This window comes from Typopeltis vanoorti, chromosome 2 (assembly GCF_054136105.1).
Source record: "Typopeltis vanoorti isolate ZY-2024b chromosome 2, IOZ_Tvanoo_1.0, whole genome shotgun sequence".
NCBI classification, from domain to species: Eukaryota; Metazoa; Arthropoda; class Arachnida; order Uropygi; family Thelyphonidae; genus Typopeltis; species Typopeltis vanoorti.
The window spans coordinates 146,225,333-146,243,783 of NC_143550.1; the positions used below are offsets into that span (position 1 = coordinate 146,225,333).

Consider the following 18,451-nt stretch of genomic DNA (forward strand, 5'->3'; position numbering starts at 1 on the left):
CGTGGTGGTGATCTCACGCCCGGTGAGGCACCTAGAGACTCACAGAAAGACTCCATTCCCTGGATTGCTTCCAAAACGATTATCATTCATCGTAACAAAACTGTTCAGAAAAATAAGAAATATTTTCGAAAATGTTAAATAACGGATTGTATGTAGATCGTATTTTCTTGGTCACCGATTACCAAAGACCAGATAAATTAATAACAATTTAAATTTTCTTAATTTGTTTCATTATTATTGTTTTTACATGGAGGTATGGCTCTAGGATAAATTAAGCAAAAAACACAAGTTATCCAATAAATATAATCAACTTCCCAGTAGAAGAATGATGAGACGCTACTGTTTAATTGTAAAATTTATAATTGCTGGAATTCCTAGAAGCGCAAATTGCATTAATTAGCTGGATTGTAATACAACATATAGGTAAAACTAATTATTTTTACTAGTTAAAGATTGATTTTAAATTATATATATATATATATAAAAACTTATGTACGTAAATACTCGTAACTCATTATCACAACTAAAAGTGAGAAATAGGAAACTACAATAATTTGCTAATTAAAAATAAAATAATCATAGATGAGAACGTTTCGGATTTTAAGTTTCAGTTAATTCCCCAACCAGCGTACAGAATAGCTGTAAGAAGTTGTGAATTATAGGCAAAAGAAAATTCAGGAATCACGAGACACCAAAATGACGGATGATTAATAAAACTGGTGTTGCTTTCATCAACTGATTTTACGTTTAAATGTGTTCACGCTGCACGTCACGTTTCAACCTACGGCCGTAATCCTGTGGCGCTTAAACCCATTATGTTTCTTAAACACCGAAATGCTGTTCATACGGGATCTTTTATGGGATTTAAAAAAAAAAAAAAAAAAAAAACTACTAGTGATCTGTTTGCCCGTTGGTTTTATGATTTTTTAAAAATATTTTAACATATAAATTGATTTTGCTAAATAATTTTATTTCAATACGGCAAACTATTTTCACTGCATAAATTTGAAAATTATTCCCGTCAAGAAGAGTTAAAAAAAGATATTAAACCATTAAATTTAAAAAATTCCCATTTATTCTTGAAACACACAGACACACGTATACATACATACATATTCATATAGGCATATACTTAAAATCCAGGCTAAATCGTTGGAATTTGCTTGTGCTTAAGAGGAGTTCGTTAATTAATTTTGAGCTGAATAGAGGAGTGCTTGGGATCACTTGATCTGACTTTTCCCTTTCAGTCGTTTCCGACCGTAGGTGACTTTGCCCACAAAGCATATGGCTGGGACGTATTCATGACAATCCATGTGTGTTCATGGGACCGGTTTACCTGTTCTGGGGGACGAAAAACCCGACGGGTGAAAAAAAAACCCTACCTTCGTATGAGACCGACTAACTTACCTTTAGAAAGAGACCAGACAAAGGTTCCTCACGTCACTGACGGGAATCGAACCCAGGTCTTTCCAACCAAAGAGCTTCGTCTATACCAGTGTTTCTCAATGTGGGGCGTACGCCCGACAGGGGGGCAATTTGAATATTTTGGAGGGAAATTAGAAAATGTACATATTTATACAGGGTGTCCCAAAATTCACGCAAGATTTGAATTTAGCGCCATTTGTGCGGTAAAGTGTTGCCAACGAGAAAAAAAAAGACAGCGTGACAGCTGACAGTTCAGGGTTATTAAAAATGGAGCGCTACACGAAAGAACAACGCATTTTCATTGTTGAGCAATATTTTAAAAATAATGAAGGTTTGGCAGCTACAGTTCGCAATTTTCGTACAAAATATGGTCGGAATAGTGATTTAACTTCATCAACTGTGAAAAGATTAATTAAAAAATTCAAGGAAACTGGATCAATTAGTGATCTTATACACTCTGGCCGTCCTTCAACAAGTCTTTCAACAGAAAACATCGAAGCAGTTCGTGAGAGTGTTGCTGAGAGTCCAGGAACATCAATTCGGCACCGTGGTCTTGAATTGGGCATTTCGAGAGGCTCTCTACAGCGTATTCTCACGAAAGATTTGCATCTTTATGCTTACAAAGTTCAATTGACTCAAGAACTGAAGCCTACTGACCACACACACAGCGAAGAGAGTTCGTTGAATGGATTATGGAACAACAACAAGTGGATGCTTATTTTTCGAACAAAATCATCTTCAGCGATGAGGCTCATTTTCATCTTGATGGCTTCGTTAATCGACAAAATTGTCGCATTTGGGGTTCAAAAAATCCACGAGTGATTGTTGAGAAACAAATGTATCCACAACGTGTCACTGTTTAGTGCGGATTTTGGGCTGGAGGCATCATCGGGACATTCTTCTTCGAAAATGCGGCTGGTAAGGCAATAACAGTTAATGGTGCTCGCTATCGCGACATGATAATCCAGTTTTTTGTGCCTAAATTGCAAGATATGGATGTGGACGACATGTGGTTTCAACAAGACGGTGCCACGCCCGAGAAACAATTCAATTACTGCATGAGTCATTTCCTGGTCGTGTAATTTCCCGTTTTGGTGATCAGAATTGGCCGCCCAGATCATGTGACTTAACGCCGTTGGACTTTTTTCTTTGGGGTTTTTTGAAGTCTAAGGTTTATGCCAACAAGCCCACGACCACCCACCCTTTGAAGGAGGAAATTGAGCGCTGCATCAACGAAATTCAGCCACATTTATGCAGAACGGTCATGGAAAATTTCGACAAAAGAGTGCGTATGTGCCAGCAAAGCCGTGGAGGCCATTTACCAGATATGCTATTCCATGCATAACACTATACTGTATACTTTATGAATCAACAAGAAATTACAATTTTTAATTAAAAACCTGTGTTTTCTATCAAAATTACTTCTTGCGTGAATTTTGGGACACCCTGCACATATTTATATTATACATTTTCAGAATTTGGCTGACTATTATGCTAGAGGGAGGTATCAAAATCTTTGAGACGTTGAGGTGGGGCATGATCCAAAAAAGGTTGAGAAACACTGGTCTATACTGACTGAGCTACGGAGGCTCTGAGATCACGTGAGAGGCACGAAAAATAAAAATAAAAAACGCACCTGCATTTTTATCCGCGGTCGAAATAAAGTAAATCTATAAAGTTCTATAAACTAAAAATATGGTAAAATATCGGATAAGAAATCATCTTTTTAGTGCATTTTTATCGAACCATGGAACTGAATAAACAAAAAGTTGGTGAATAAGCTTGTGTTTTTGAAGATAATTGCTGTAGAAAATGTTTTTATTTTAATAAGAATACAGGTAAGTCAGTTTGTCTTGCTATTAGGAAAGTTTTTTTTTAAGAAATAAAATAAGGCACCATTACGAGAGTGAACTAAAGCAAAAAAGGAAAAAAAAAAAAGGATTCTTGAGTGAAGCTAAGAAAATTAAACTAGTATTTTGATCCCCTCTTTGGATCGATCAACAAAACACTTTCTAGAAACAATGCACTCCTAATGAATCGGAATGGAGGTGGGATCAGTTATTTATGGTAGAAATAATTTAAAATCCGGAAGGATCTTTAACTGGTTTTAGAATTTCGGAAGCAATGTTACGTACTCAGATAAGAAAAAACAATTTCAATAATCATCCCTTCCGTATGAACTTACGAGTATATAAGAGTTGCTTAAGTTACTGGCGAGCTCCTTTGATTGTCATGTACTCACATTGCATGAAAGTTATGCTATCATATACAATGGGCAGTTTTTTATTCATTCATGAAACCAACACAACCTTTGCTAATTTATGAATAATTAATTTCTGCAGTTAAAAGCAGCACCACTATTGAAGATCCCTTCCACCCCCTTCTAAAGAGGGAACAAATTACATGCTGTTCTTTGGAATTAGACTGAGAAAAAAACTTTTACAGTTACAAAAGTGTAGCCTTGTGGCAACGTTTCTCGTTCCATAATGATATATTCGTATTGCCAGAAGAAAAACTTTTATAGATTTGATTGTAGTTGCAGATTGGAGGAACTTTTTAGGTCTCTTTTTTTTTTTTTTTTTTTCAGTCAGTTTCTGAGTCGATCTTTGGAACAAGAAATCTCGAGTTTATAACTAAATTAAAAAAAAAAAAAAAGATCGTATAACTCATACTATTTCAGACTTTCGTACTTATACTATTACCTCCATCTTGTGTTTAGGAATAAGACGGCGGTAATTGTCTATTGTACTCTTGACCATTTTCAATGCTAATTCAATTAATCAGAAAATAGGTTCTTGCTAGTAACACTGGCACAGAGTTCATTGGAAAAAGACAAGTATTTTACATCACAGCTGTTTTTTATTGGAAAAATGATTATGTATAGTAAGCCCGAAGCTCTTTATCATCAGCCGAATTTAAATAGGAATGACCGCTTAAAATTTTCTTGGTTTTGGAAAGTTATCCTGCTTAACATCCCCTCACTGTTGTGTTCATGAATATTATTATATATTTTTTTTTTCAATAGTAATTTAAGTTTAATTTTATTTGGACTCTGATGCGATACAGTATCATATTTTCTCACAAGCGCCTACTGTTATTTTTACTTGTTAATCTTTTTTTATTTTCTTTTTAATTGAATTATCATTGAGGATAGCTAAGATACTTGACCGACTTTGAATTCTGTATCTCTTTTACTATTATTAATACTTAAACGACTGAGCTTCTACAGCAGGAAAGTTGAAATAAAAATTTTGCCAACATTCATCAAAATTGGGTGTGAAAAACACAAAATGTGACGTACTTTCAGTCATCGCACATGTCTCATTGCTCTATACTTAACGGTTTAATATCAGATTTAATTATACTCCATGCTTTCTTGTTTTATATTCATTTAATTTTTAGATCCAGAAAAAGTTACCATTCATTTGAGTAGCGAAAGTAGTTTGGTCGGCGTAGTTTTTTCGTCATTGGTTTGTTAAAAATTTAAACGACTAATAAAATATATTTACAGTGTCTTAAAATTACCAACCAGAAAAAAAAGTATTCAGTTCTGTTGTCTGAAAACTTTTTATGTTTTAAAAGCATAAATGTGCCCATGTCTGCGCGGTTAGCCTAGTGGCTGTGCTCTTCGCAACCATATGCTTGGGGGAAGGAGTGTCCTAGGTTCGATTCTCGTGGGTGACGTGAGGAGCTGAGGAATCTTCCTCAGCCATAGCCAAGTTAGCCGGTCTGTTGGGCGTGGACAGTCTGGTTTTTTTTCCCAGTTTATCCTGGGGTTTTTCATTCCGCAAAGCAGGCAAACCGGCCTTGAGAACTCAACACTACAGGACATAGGATACACCGTGGGATGACCACCCTATCCTGTGAACGGTTTGAGGTCCGATGATTAATAAACGCTCGCCACCGCAAGGTAAAAGAGGGTATAAAGAAGATGAGATGAGATGAAAAATGTGCCCATATAAAAATTCAAAAATGAACTTCAATAAATCCATGTTCGTGGGGAGAGGAGGGGAGGCTCGGCTTTTGGGTCTCTTTGGGCTCTCAAATAACTCAGTCCATTTCTACGGTGTGGGGCATCCTTATCCTAATGATGTCATGTTCCATTTTCAACTATCCTGGGTTTGAGTTTGATACCAAAAAAAAAATTGGTCCACGTTTTCAATTGGTGCATGCAACATTTAAGTTCTTTTGAAAAAAAAATAAATTAAAAAAAAATAAATCTATAAGGAAATCACTTCTCATCTACTAATTATTTTTAGTAGTTAATATTTTGTATGCGCTGTTAATGTTGCATGTGTAAAAAAAATGTACTTTTTATTTGGCCATTGCATTTAAGTAGATAAGTTAATACTTTCGTGATTGAAGAACTCGAAACTAGTTATTCTGATTGTATTTCAAACTTTTATTCTAATGCTTTACAAATACCGGTAACAACAGTTCTATGGACGCATTGTTTTGTATATTATTATATAGATGGCTGTTTTAACAAAAGGATACTGAAAAAGCGGAGAAATGGCAAATAAGATTGGTTAGTTGTACTTAATAGAATATATTCTATAATCAATATAACCTAAACCGTATGTTTCTGTGAAAAATGTGTTTCGTATAACAACCTCATTCAAAATGCACGATCTTCGTACTTTGTACTCCGTAAAAAAAAAAAACCAAAACAGATTAGGAACACTTTTTTATCTCAAAATATTCATAATATTCAAATCACTATTTTAAAATGTTAAATGCGTTTGGTAAACTAATAGTTTACCAAACTATTAGTTTACGTGTTTCCGCCTATTAGTTTACCTGAAACACGTCGTTTCGATTTCCTAAATTATAAATGAAATTCTGTATTTCTGTAATTCTGTTTCATAAAAATAAGAGTGTTAACGTACTAATTTTATTTTATTCTAATTTTAACACACACTAAAAAAAATTAAACAACGAAACTATATTTTGGATTAATTAAAGTAATAGTTGATTTCTGTTATTAATGTGCAAATTTACGATAATGTGGTTTAAACCAATCAACTATTTCATTTACTACAAAATATAAAGGGCCCACACATTGCATATGAAAACGCATTGCTCCGGATCGGGAGAGGGGGGGGGGACAGAAGTGAATACAAGAGAGCATTTGTATCGTCTCTTTCGATGGCATCACACAGACGTCATATTAGCTGAACCAGCAGTTGTAAGATAGTAGGATGATTGGAAACATGGTCATAGGTATAAGGGTACGGCCCAATTTTTGCATGCTTAGGGCTCAAACAGAAATTCGTTGCCATTAGTCATCTACCCGTCACCTTCATCTTCGAAAAAAAAAAAAAAATTCAGTGTGGATCAATTACGGCTGACCATTAATTGTAAGCGTCCTGGACTGTTGGTTAAAAACGCATGTTGCATAATAACTCGTGTGCCACACACGAGTTATTACTGCGTATCATCCGGGAAGTTCTGTATACCACTTGCAACGCAATCATAATACTGCATCAATGATGACCATCTCTTTGGACCACTGAAGGAGCCTGGCTATCGAGCAGTTTACAACCGACGATGATGTGTAGCACTTTTTCCTGGCTAAGTTATTAAAATAGCATAACTTTTATGGTAAGAGAGATCTCCTTGAGTTCCAACCCAAGACTAAAATATAATTCTGACTGATAAAATTTTTTAATTAAAAGGTTATTAAGAAGACATACCCGAATAGGTATTTTTTGAAGGAAGGGATGACAGTATTTGGTGTCGGACTTGACTAAGCCATTACCATAAATGCTTTGCTATTTTTTGTTCGTTTTCTTAAATAGCAGTTAGATGAAATTCAGAAAATCCTAATCATTAATACTAATATTTTTTTTTTATCCTCTCGAAATGCTCTTGGTGCGACTGTGGGACAAATGTATAAACATATTTGGCGATTACAAAGAAAAGTTGCATACCAAAGTCGAGTATGTGTCTTATATGCATCCATGTCATAATCAAGTTTTTCACAATAACAGTGTCATAATTTCTGAAACATTTTTCGTATAGCTAATTCTTACCATGTTCAATTTGATAAAACTCTTCAACGATCTGCTATTTAATTTTAGTTTAAAAAAAAGATTGTTTTCTTGGAAGTTTTCAGCAATATTTTCCCATAAATTTCACTAAAGTCAACCATTTGGGCTTATTTATTCAAGACGAAGAATGGGAATTTACGAATACGAAGGCAGTTTCTTTATTTCTTTTCTGTTCTTTCTTTTTTTTTTTTTTCATTTATCATTTTGTGTTAGTTAATTTGTGTTACCTTGTGTTAATTTGTGTTAGTTACTTTGCGAGATACTTTGATTAGGTGTTTAATAATAACCAAATCTTTTTTTTTTTTTGCATTTATTTTCATCAAAGACCACCATCCTTTTTTGTTCATTTTTTTCTCCCTTTCTCCTCTGCCTTTAGGGTGATTCAAATCATTATTGAAAAGAATTTTCGCAAAAATCTTTATCTGGACGATTTCAATCGAAGGTGAGTTAGCCGATCTCATACGGAGGTAGCAGGGTTTTTTCTCCTAGAAACTCGGATTTTTCATCCCGCATACAGAAAAATCGGCCCTTCAGAACACACGCAATTTACAGACAAAAATACTAGTTGTGGTGGTGGTGGAGGTGGGCGGTAGATGACGTTGATTCGCAGTAGAGGTTCGGTGTAGTGGTTGAGATAGTTGTAGGTGTCCTCCCGCGATGAGTCTTCGGATTCCTTGGAGGTATCAGGAATAATAATAATATTAATAACAAACCTACACTTGGAAGTGTAGGTTTGTTATTAAAGCAGCTATTAAACTTGAACAGATGTCTTTCACATGCTGATTGGAAATTACTAGTAAAATAAACGCACTGTTTAATTTCGATATAAAATGGGATAAACTTTACCACATCCTGTTTGATTATGGGACAATTGTGATATTTTACCTATTTCCATCCTCTACACTATGGGGAGAATTAAACGATTCTATAACTGTAAATAATTGCCCTATTATTCATGATTATTACAAGAGATGAACTGAAACGAAGCATCTAAAGATGCTAAAAATAATTTAGGAAACCAATTTCATCCCAAACTTTAAATATCCTTTGATGTTTGCTATCTAGCGAGAAATTTTGAATGGGCAGAAATGACTAATAATAATGTTTCTTCTTCTTCTTTTTTTTTTTTTTTAGATTACAATTTAACAATTCTTTTGCCAAACAATACCAGTTATTCTATTATGGAATGAATACTTCAGTGAACAATGATTCGTGTTAACAATTCAAGTTTATTTATAAGCTTAGTTCCGCATTTAAACATCTGTTGTTCCTTCGACAATGGCGAAACCAAAAGATGGAAAGATCAGCAATTACGCCATCAAACGCATGGCTCGAAGAGCTGGTATCAAGAGAATCTCAAAAGAACTATATGATACTCTTCGAAACGAAATGTTGGAATTATTACGGGACTTGGTACAGAAGACTTTAATATTTACTGAACATCAGAAGAAAAAAACCGTGACCCTTGAGAACATCAAATTGGCAATGTTTTTAATGGGGTACGATTTACATCAAACAATGTAAAGTTGTTGCTTTTTTTCTTTCGAAATCTCGTGAGCTATCGTGCATTTTGAAAATATATATTTTTTCTTTAGAAAATTAAATAAGTGAACTTAAGATCTCCTATATGTTATCTGCTGCACAACTTTTTTAGCGTGCGAGCACACTCTCTCTGTGCTCGCGTCTCTCGTGTCTCGCTGTCCCTCTCCAGACTAATCAGCAGATCAGCTTTTCGGAAGACATACTTTTGCGAATGACTGCCAGTGAATAAAACGCATATTTTATTCGTGGATTTGGTTTATTTAATCGTACAGCACGGCAATGGGTAAATAAATATAAACCGTACTGGGATGGTAATCGCATTTTCATCTACTAACTTTTCTCCTTAATATGTTAAAGAGAAAACCTATGAGATAAAATAAGAAGGAAGTTATGAGATGAGATGAAATCTTAACGTGTTAGGTTTGTCGCTTCAAAGTGACGTAGCTTCATATAAACCTAATTGATGTCATGATAGAGCGATTAATCCTCTTAACATTCATGCTATCTGTCAGCTGCATTGACAGATAGCATGAATGTTAATATGAAAGAAGCTTCACTGGAATAACAGATACTACAATTATTTAATATAATCCATGGCAATCGCATATAATTTAAACGTTCTTTCAATAATGTATAATATACTTTATTTTTTTTAATATTAAATTTAATTATATGTAATTAACGAATTCGCATGTATTAAAAGAGAGTATTGTAACCATCATTGATTATGCAGCTGCGTATATATTTTTGGTAGTAGATGATCTTCATCTCCCGGAATGAGACCACAGTATCCTTTATTTATTGGAAACTTCACTTAGCATGAAAAAAAAAAAAAAAAAAAAAAAAAAAATTCAGTCTCTTGAGTAGCTTTTCCGGTTTATCTAACCCTTAGCCCATCCATAGTAGTAAATATATGATAAATTTACAACTTTTCATGGATGAATATAAAAAATATATATATTAAAAATGTAACTACTTTTTGTATTTTTATCTACATTGTAAATAAAATAGTAATTTGAAAGGTAAACATCATTTTCAAATTTTGTCTACAGCAAACTGATATATTGTCTTGGATGTACATTAAGGTTAGTGATCAAGTTTCGAATAGGCAAATCATCTTTTTAATGATGCCTATCAAATTAGCCACTAAAGATCGTAGAATGATATCAAGATTAGTAATACAACTGCGTAATTTCACTCGAAGAAGGTTGGTTTTTGATTTGGTATTTATTGGCTCAAGTACAGCCAAGTCACATTGCACTATTAGCAAGGTTATAGAAGTGACAAAGCAATAAAAATAAATAGATAAATAAGTAAATATGTCATGTACAACATATCAAAAACAATATTTTAAAAGTTAAACAGTACCGTATATACTTATCAAAGACATTTAGATTATATGCGTTTGTACAAACTAATTTTTTAAGATTTAAAAACTTCACGAAGTTTGTCCGAGTCCGACAAGATCTAAGTGTGTTATGGCTCAGCCAGATTAGGAAGAATTGCCTTCCCTTCTTGAGTGAAGTGCTGCCACTCCACCATGACATATGGTGTAGTGGCAGCTGACATATGGTAAGGTGAGTTCACACATAAGTGGACATCTGTCCTCAGTAGATAAGAATGTTTTAGATGCGGAGCCTAGCTTGAAATTAAGTATCACAATACTTAATTTCAGGTTTAATCTTAAGCATTTACAGGGTGTTCGGGATAAATTTGACAGTTTCGTAAGGAAAAAGAAAATCTTCTTTGTATCTATTAAATTTAATGAATTGACAAAAAAACATTACAGGCAGAGTTAATTACAATACTATCAACAAGATTTACTCAAAATAACCACCATTAGCATCGATCACAGCTTCAATTCTGCTTCGGAACCTCGAACAAGCTGATGCTACAGTCTCCCTGGGAAGGGCCGCAAAAACTGTTTTAATTTTATCCATTAACTGGGCTTTTGTATTACTGGAAGTGCGATTGGTGTCTTTTTCAACTGCGCCCCATACAAAATAATCCATGGGGTTAAGGTCTGGGGAGTTTGGAGGCCAAACATTTGGACTGGTGAAGTCGTAGAAATATTCAGACAACCATTTTTGACTTTTCCCAGAGGTGTGGCAAGGGGCCGAATCCTGCTGCCATACATACGGCCTACCATTGGCTACCCTTGTTATCCAGGGCTTGACTACAGTTAGCAACTCCACGAACAAAGCCCGAATTCCAATGCCAGGGTTCTTCAACACCTGTTCCTGCAGATTTGCGAGGAATTCTGCTGTACGAACGCAATCAGATCGTCTGCTAGGGATCTTTCTTCTTGCTACATCCTCGTAGTCACCATTGCAAGTCTCTAGTTCATGCCTGATTGTTTTTACTGTATTCAGGGAGCATTGGGCAGCAGTCGTAATATCCTTATTTTGATGGCGGGCACGAATCATCATGATACAAGTTAATCTCTTCCATGATTCAGGTGGGTTCCAGCTATCCATCCTTTCTGACATCTTGTATATGAATGAAGAAGGGTCCAAACTTTTAAATGAAGAGAAGTGTGTGTTAATACATGTAACTTACGGAAAAATATAATTAATTATAAATATGTCAAATTTATCCCGAACACCCTGTATATATTAATGTTCCCTGCTAGGATGACTGCCACTGATTAATTAACTTTGCTTTTATTAACTGTCTGTGGACTATAGTAGCCACATATGCAGTCCCCTTTCGTTTGATTACAAGATGGCTTGGAAATTCAAAACAATTGAACATCAGTATTAAGGGTCTTCATTTGATAAAATAATCATAAAACATACAGAGCATTGGATGTGGAATGTGACAAGAGAAGAGATAACCTGTAAAAAACTCAATGGGTCTGTATAAATCATAAATTTTTGGTATCGGTTTCCTTTTATGTGCAGAGGCGAATTCTTCATGCTTGCTGTGCAAGCTCATTAATTGAGAAAGAAGTAATATTTATTTGTTAATAAATGCATGCATTTATAAGCATTCCATTTAGGCTTTCATTTTTGTAGACAGAAGACGTCTTAAGCTTGCGCGGCAATAATTGAGCTTTTCGTTGTATATCGAAGGCCGATGCTTGCTCGTCTAGTCAAAGCTACCTTGGCTTGCTCGGTTGTAGGAGCTTCCAGGTCCTCGCTGCAGCACTGTGATTTCATGCGCGCGCATAGCCATTTCCGCTCCCTTCACGTCGTCTTAAACACAAGGCCATACGTAGTCAAAGTAGCTCTTGCCAGTGAGCTTCAGCCAGCCTTTACAAGTGTGCGTGTTGCTTGGGAAAATTAAGTTACAACCAACTTTTTATGACGATGTTATTGACCAGTTCATAAAGAAGAACTGTAGGGTAGAATTTGTCTTCAAGTAGCTAAATTGAAAAAGATAGAATATCATTTGTAAAATAAATGTTGTATTTGTATGATTAAATGTACATAAATTTCTAAATATATATTTTAAATGGTCAGTAATTCATTATTCCGCTAATCAGACTTCAATCACACCTCTCACTCCCTGAATGATAACAAGAGCAAGCGTGAATTTCAAGACCAGTTCTTTGTGTAAAGGTGCAAGTTCTATGGCATATACCTCGGCAGTATAATTACTTCATTCAAGTGGAATTCGACTTAATGCAATCAGAAAAAACTGGCTCACATCAAGGTGTCAGATCTAGAACCGTCAGTATAGACGGGTAAGAAATCAGAGTACTCCGCTCGGTATGCATTAAACAGCTGCAAGCAGATTGATGATGAAGTAAGCGGAGTAACCTGGTACAGGAAAAAAGTGCACGATGGAATGCAAACCTCCCATGGGGGAATATTTTTACGTTCTGTGCAGGTTATGTTGTCTACTTTTATGCGAAGAACTTATATGCACTTCACACCATACCAAACGGAAAAATGGATATTGCTATGTAAGGATGCATAGGCAAATACTTTTTATATGCATAGCTAAGTAACAACTGCTTCCGTTGAAGCGATAGCAGGTTCATTGGTTTCGACATAAAATTACAGAAAGGTAGACGGGACCCATAATCAAGCTTTGAGTGAACAAGTGAACGACATAGAAAGGAACATTGATCAGCACCCCATTCTATGGAAGACTGAGCGCAGATATTCAACTCTCCTACTTTTTTTTTTTTGTCTTACAGATAAATGTCTACAAGGGATGTAAGGTTTTTTTTTTTTTTTTTTTTTTTGTCAAAAATTAGTTCTAAAACCTTGACTTCTGTTACTGCTGGAATAATAGTTTATTCTGGGTAAAGATTACTTTTTTTTTTTTCCAAAAAAGTGTACGTAGGCACTCTTTTCTGTTGAAAACTTGAATCCATTACTAAGAGCCCATGAACATATATAATCAACTGCTTCTGAAGTGGCTTCTCAATGGCCATCATGTTACAAGAATGAGAGAATATGAGGTTCAGTTACTAAATATGAGGATGTTTAGTAACTGAACATGAGGGTGTTCAGTTACTAAACAACTTCTTCATGTTCATGTCAAAGAAAACTGCAACATGTTGTTCACCTTTCAGGAATGAATCTTTTTACCTTGCTTTCAAAGGTAACTAACATTGACAATAAAAGAAAGATCGATAGAAGATGATAGGAGATATTTTATCATCTCGTAAAATGGATGTTATCAATCCCTACGGCGATGGCGCGAGAAGTAAAATTACTCTTTTCTGTTCCTCCTTAAAAGATCGGCTGATTTTATGGATCCAGCCCATTTCAAAAGAAGTTTTTAGCCTTCTGTTTTTCTTATTGTTCCATCAGTATCAAAAATTCAAAAGGATATGAAGCTCTTGCTGAGATCTTAGCAAAGTGTTCTCTTGAAGTGTTTGCAATTACTTTAGGTTTTCAGCAAATACACATACATTCCGGATTTTATCTTATACCCTTTTCGCACGAGTTACATGATTAATAATATAAACTAGATCAAATATTGGTCTTGATCTGACGTGTAACGTAATGCTCTTTGGCCCTAGCACGATAAGATTTAGCAAGGTATCTACGAAATATATCCCATGCTCTGTCCTGATCTTTGTTTTTTTTTTTTTTTTTTTGACTACTTGGCACAAAGGGTTCCGTCATTATTTCGGATAGTATAGAGATCGGAATGATGTTTTTGGAATTGCAGTTGTCGCTGCCTGCCTGGACAATACAGTTTATTACATGCTCGCCGTGTCGTTGATAGGTGTTCTGCTGAATATCACACGATTAAATTTTGCAAGATGGGTAAAGGTATTCCAGTCAGGCCGGCCAATTTTCCACCTGGGCATCCGTGAAGAAGAAGAAGAACAGGGTTCCTATAAAGATATATTGAAAATCAGAGGAAAGTTACTGCTTCTATATAATTTCTTTTCGCTATTCCAAACATAAACAACGGAAGAATGGCAGGGAGCAGATCGTAAGGTCTATTGCATCATGCGAGCGAATAGGTAAATGAAAGAATGTATCGTGTCGGTTAACAAGGAGAGAGAGAGAGAGAGAGATGTTCTTGTGATATGTTCGTTCAACAATCTAGGCTTGCCATTCGTGTTGGCACTACTTCACAGAGTTTTGTGTCCATTAAAGTCGCCCATAAGTTGATGGTTTTGAAGCAATTGTAGTATAATTACCAAGGGTGGTCTTATTTACTTCGGAACCTAGTGGTTATTAAACTGAACATATTGCAATAAGAAATCCCATTGAGAGGAGGATAACTACATCTTCCAGAGCATTGTTAAGCTAGACATACCGAAAATATGGTTGTCCAGAAGAACAGCGATTCCTCCATGAGAAGGTCGATATCATTTCTGTCTTTAAGAACTGAAGATAATAACAATACGGAAATGCCGTAATGTGAGATCATCAGAGGTTTCAAACGTTTCCTGCAGATAGACATGTTTATGTTTCTGATACCATCGATATTTTCGTGGAATTCACGACAGTTCTCCTTTAAAAATTTCCTCATTCCTTTGTCTTTGTAAACATCCAATTTCCGAGAGGTTAAGGACTTATCTTTGTCTAGCTTTTTTTGTTATTTGTTTTTGAGAAGTATGGACGACCAGTATCCGTCTCTTCCTTCTAGAAAATGTTTAAATACATCATTTAGATTCAGTTGATAAAGACGTATCTATTTTTTTCCCCTTTGGAGGTATCTAGTGATTTTTCTTTATGCAGTACTCTTGCCATGAATTTTTTGACAAGTAATGGGTTCATTTTAGTTGTATCAAGAATGAAAGCATAATAACTTTGGAGATTAACGGCGGAAGGGAACTGGATCCTAGTGCTGGTGATCTGGGAGAAGATAGCAAAGTAAAAAAGACAGGAGAAGTAGAGCAAAGAATTCTGGAAGCAAAATATAGGGAAATGAATGAAGTGGCTTCAAGAACAACTCGTATGTGTATGCATGCGTGCCTGAGCACTACTCCATGGCAAATAATTTTCTAGACATACACTAATAATGAAATAAATTTTAAGTATAAGAGTCATTCAAATTAAAAGTGGACAAGTTGGGAGTAAAGTGCAAAGCCTTTATTTATCTATATCATTTATCCATGTCTATTGAGAAAGGTTCCAAATAAAGTTATTAGCGCGATATTTCATTTGTAGACCGACTTTGGTTGCCATGACGTAGTCTGTGAATGCTATGCTTCTCTTTGGTCAGTATACCTTTCATGGCTTTCTTTAGAAGTTAAAAAATGAAAAATCACATGAAGAAGAGATGAAGATTGTAAGAAAACAATTTTAGGCACTCCCAAGCCGATGGTTTAACAGTCACGTTGAATTTTCGACGTAGTTGCGAACTAATGGGGTCAGCACGAACTAGGAGGACGACCAAAAGCAAACTGACACTAATGATTAATCAAATCACCAATACAGCAGAACTGTACACCACAGCTGTACTGAATATCCATTTAATTATTTAATCAATAATTAGTTCTCTTAATATCAGTTAAGAGAACTGATATTTTCAATGCGAGCTACTTTCTTTGTTTCTTGACTGAAATGGAAACAGAAAGTCGCCACTTTACTGTTTCATATCCTATAAGCCGAGTATTCCCTATTGGTTTATTCAAACATTAAAACAAATTACTACGACTTATTCAGGTTCTTCTGACGGTTTCATGACTAGGGTAGCTGGAATTCACGCCAACACTAGTAAATGAAAGGATGTTAATGTGTTTCTACTATATATAGGCTACGCAATTTCCTTTGTGTGAGGGCGCAACGATAGCTCAGGCAATTATCAAGAAATAGGAGTTGTCCAGTTTTCATTGAACCCTGATAATATATGAGATTACAAATGATATTGTTTTCATCTTTGAAAACACACTTTTAATGACTAAAATTATTTATCCTACACTATCCCCATAATCAGGCAGTTGTTCCCCCCCCCCCACCCACACACCTAATGTTATTTTTTAGAAGTCAGTAAGACATCTAGACATCTAGTACATACAATAAAGCTTTTTAATACGACTCTTAGTGAATACTTGAAATAGAAACATATTCGTGTTTGTCGCAGTGTACACTGTATATTTACAGTGTAAAGATGTATTCATGGAACGTGCAATTTTTGTAGGAGGATAATTCAAATCTGAGTTTAGCCCTGCTATCTCCTTAGAGTACTAGGTAATAGCTCACTTAGCAGATGTGCTACACTAACTTTAATATAATTATCTCAGACGTTTATTGTACACAACATTAAAAATAGTATCGTAACATTTTTTTAATCTCCTTCGCACAGGCTTAATAATGTATCAAATATAGAAATTTTTTTTCTCAGACTATTTCAGAGGCTGCGGGAATCACATTTTCTGGCGTCGTTTATAAATTTCATCACTACGGAAGGGAAGGACAAACGAGGCCGCTGACCTGCCTGCTAATTGTCGTGATAAGGCGCATCGAAATAATGCCCACTTTGTTTGGGTTACTTATAGTGAGTCTTTAAAGAAAGGGCGAGACCGGACGGGTGGGAGAGTGGGAGATGGAAATACAAAAACAAGACTTATTCTACTGATTACAGCTCCAGACTTCCCTCGTCCCAAAGAAGTGACTGTTTTTTTTATTATGCTATTGTCATCACGTTCACTCCTCTCACCTTTCCCCGAAATGAGGCCTCTTTTGGGGAGTGGGGTACTTTGCAGCAAGAGAACTCTGCCGATCTTAGCCAGTTAACGCAAGAGTTTTGGGTTTGGGCGTTGGTGTAATTAACGGAAATAGCTATGGAATTACTTTAACAGAGAAAACTTATTCAGAAAGAGAGAAATTACATTCGGTAGATTCTTAGAATCCCTTCTGAAAGAATAATGTAGTAAGACAGTGAAAACTTAGTTACTCATATTAATAGATAAGACATTCAGAGAGAGTGAGAGAAATGAGATTATTTAGGTTCTTAGAATCTCTTCCTAAGTATTCGTTCGTAATCCTACAGTTATTCATCGATTACAATGCTTTCTCGGTTTACTTGAATCCAGGGGCGGCTCGTGCAGAGGTACTGCAGAACTGTAGCACCCCCAATTTTTCCTCGATGTATAAATATATTTCTTAATTTATTTATATTTGCTTATAATATTTAATTTTATCATCAACAATCCTATCCAAATCTCTTATTTTGTATAAAAAATAATAAAAATCCATCTTGTAGCACTTAGGAAGGCGAAGGACGCTAGCAGCACTGTGTTTACCACAGTGTCATATTGCTAGTATTTGCTACGCGCACAAGCATATGCCAGTCATAGTGAGATACGAGCTATTAGCGTAATGCGGCCCTGTCCGTCGCGCAGTTCCACTGTTGTTTATATGCAGTTTGCACCAGTAGTAGAGTGTTCGTAGTGCTTATCGTGTTTACTCCGTCTCTTTAAATATTTGGACATTACAATTAAAGACATAACATTTGTTATAGTTTTTATTTTAGGACATTATTGGGGTTATGATAATGGATTTTATATTTAAATAATATTGAATTATACTAAACTATAATTTTATCGATAATAAACAATATTTTTTCATGAAACAAAACAAGAAGAATATATTTTATTTTTAAGTAATTTTGAATTATACCAATGTATAATTTTATCGATAATAAACAATATTTTTTCATGTTTAATTTTTTTAAATTTTTACCATAATTTTGATATTTTATCCAAACACGTATACACTGTACAGTGTGTATGTATATTTCGAAAGTTGCAGCACCCCCACGATTTCAAGCCACGAGCCGCCACTGCTTGAATCCCTAGTAAGACTTAGAAAATGTTTCTGCATAGGAGAGAAAGGAATATCTGCTTTGGCCAAAAAAAAAAAAAAAGTAAAGTAAAGTAAAAATATATAAAAATTAATAAACTTATTCCGCTGTTTCAAAAAAAAACATCATATATTAAAATAATTCAAGTATATCTATGCAACATTGAAAAAATATATATATTTATCTACCCTATAATATAAAAT

General features: G+C 35.0%; 1 protein-coding gene across 4 annotated transcripts in view; it reads left to right on the top strand.

The window, feature by feature from the left end:
* LOC150109505 (BMP-binding endothelial regulator protein-like) overlaps positions 1-18,451 on the top strand; it is a 356,022-nt gene that overhangs the window by 16,723 nt on the left and 320,848 nt on the right. The window lies entirely within an intron of this gene.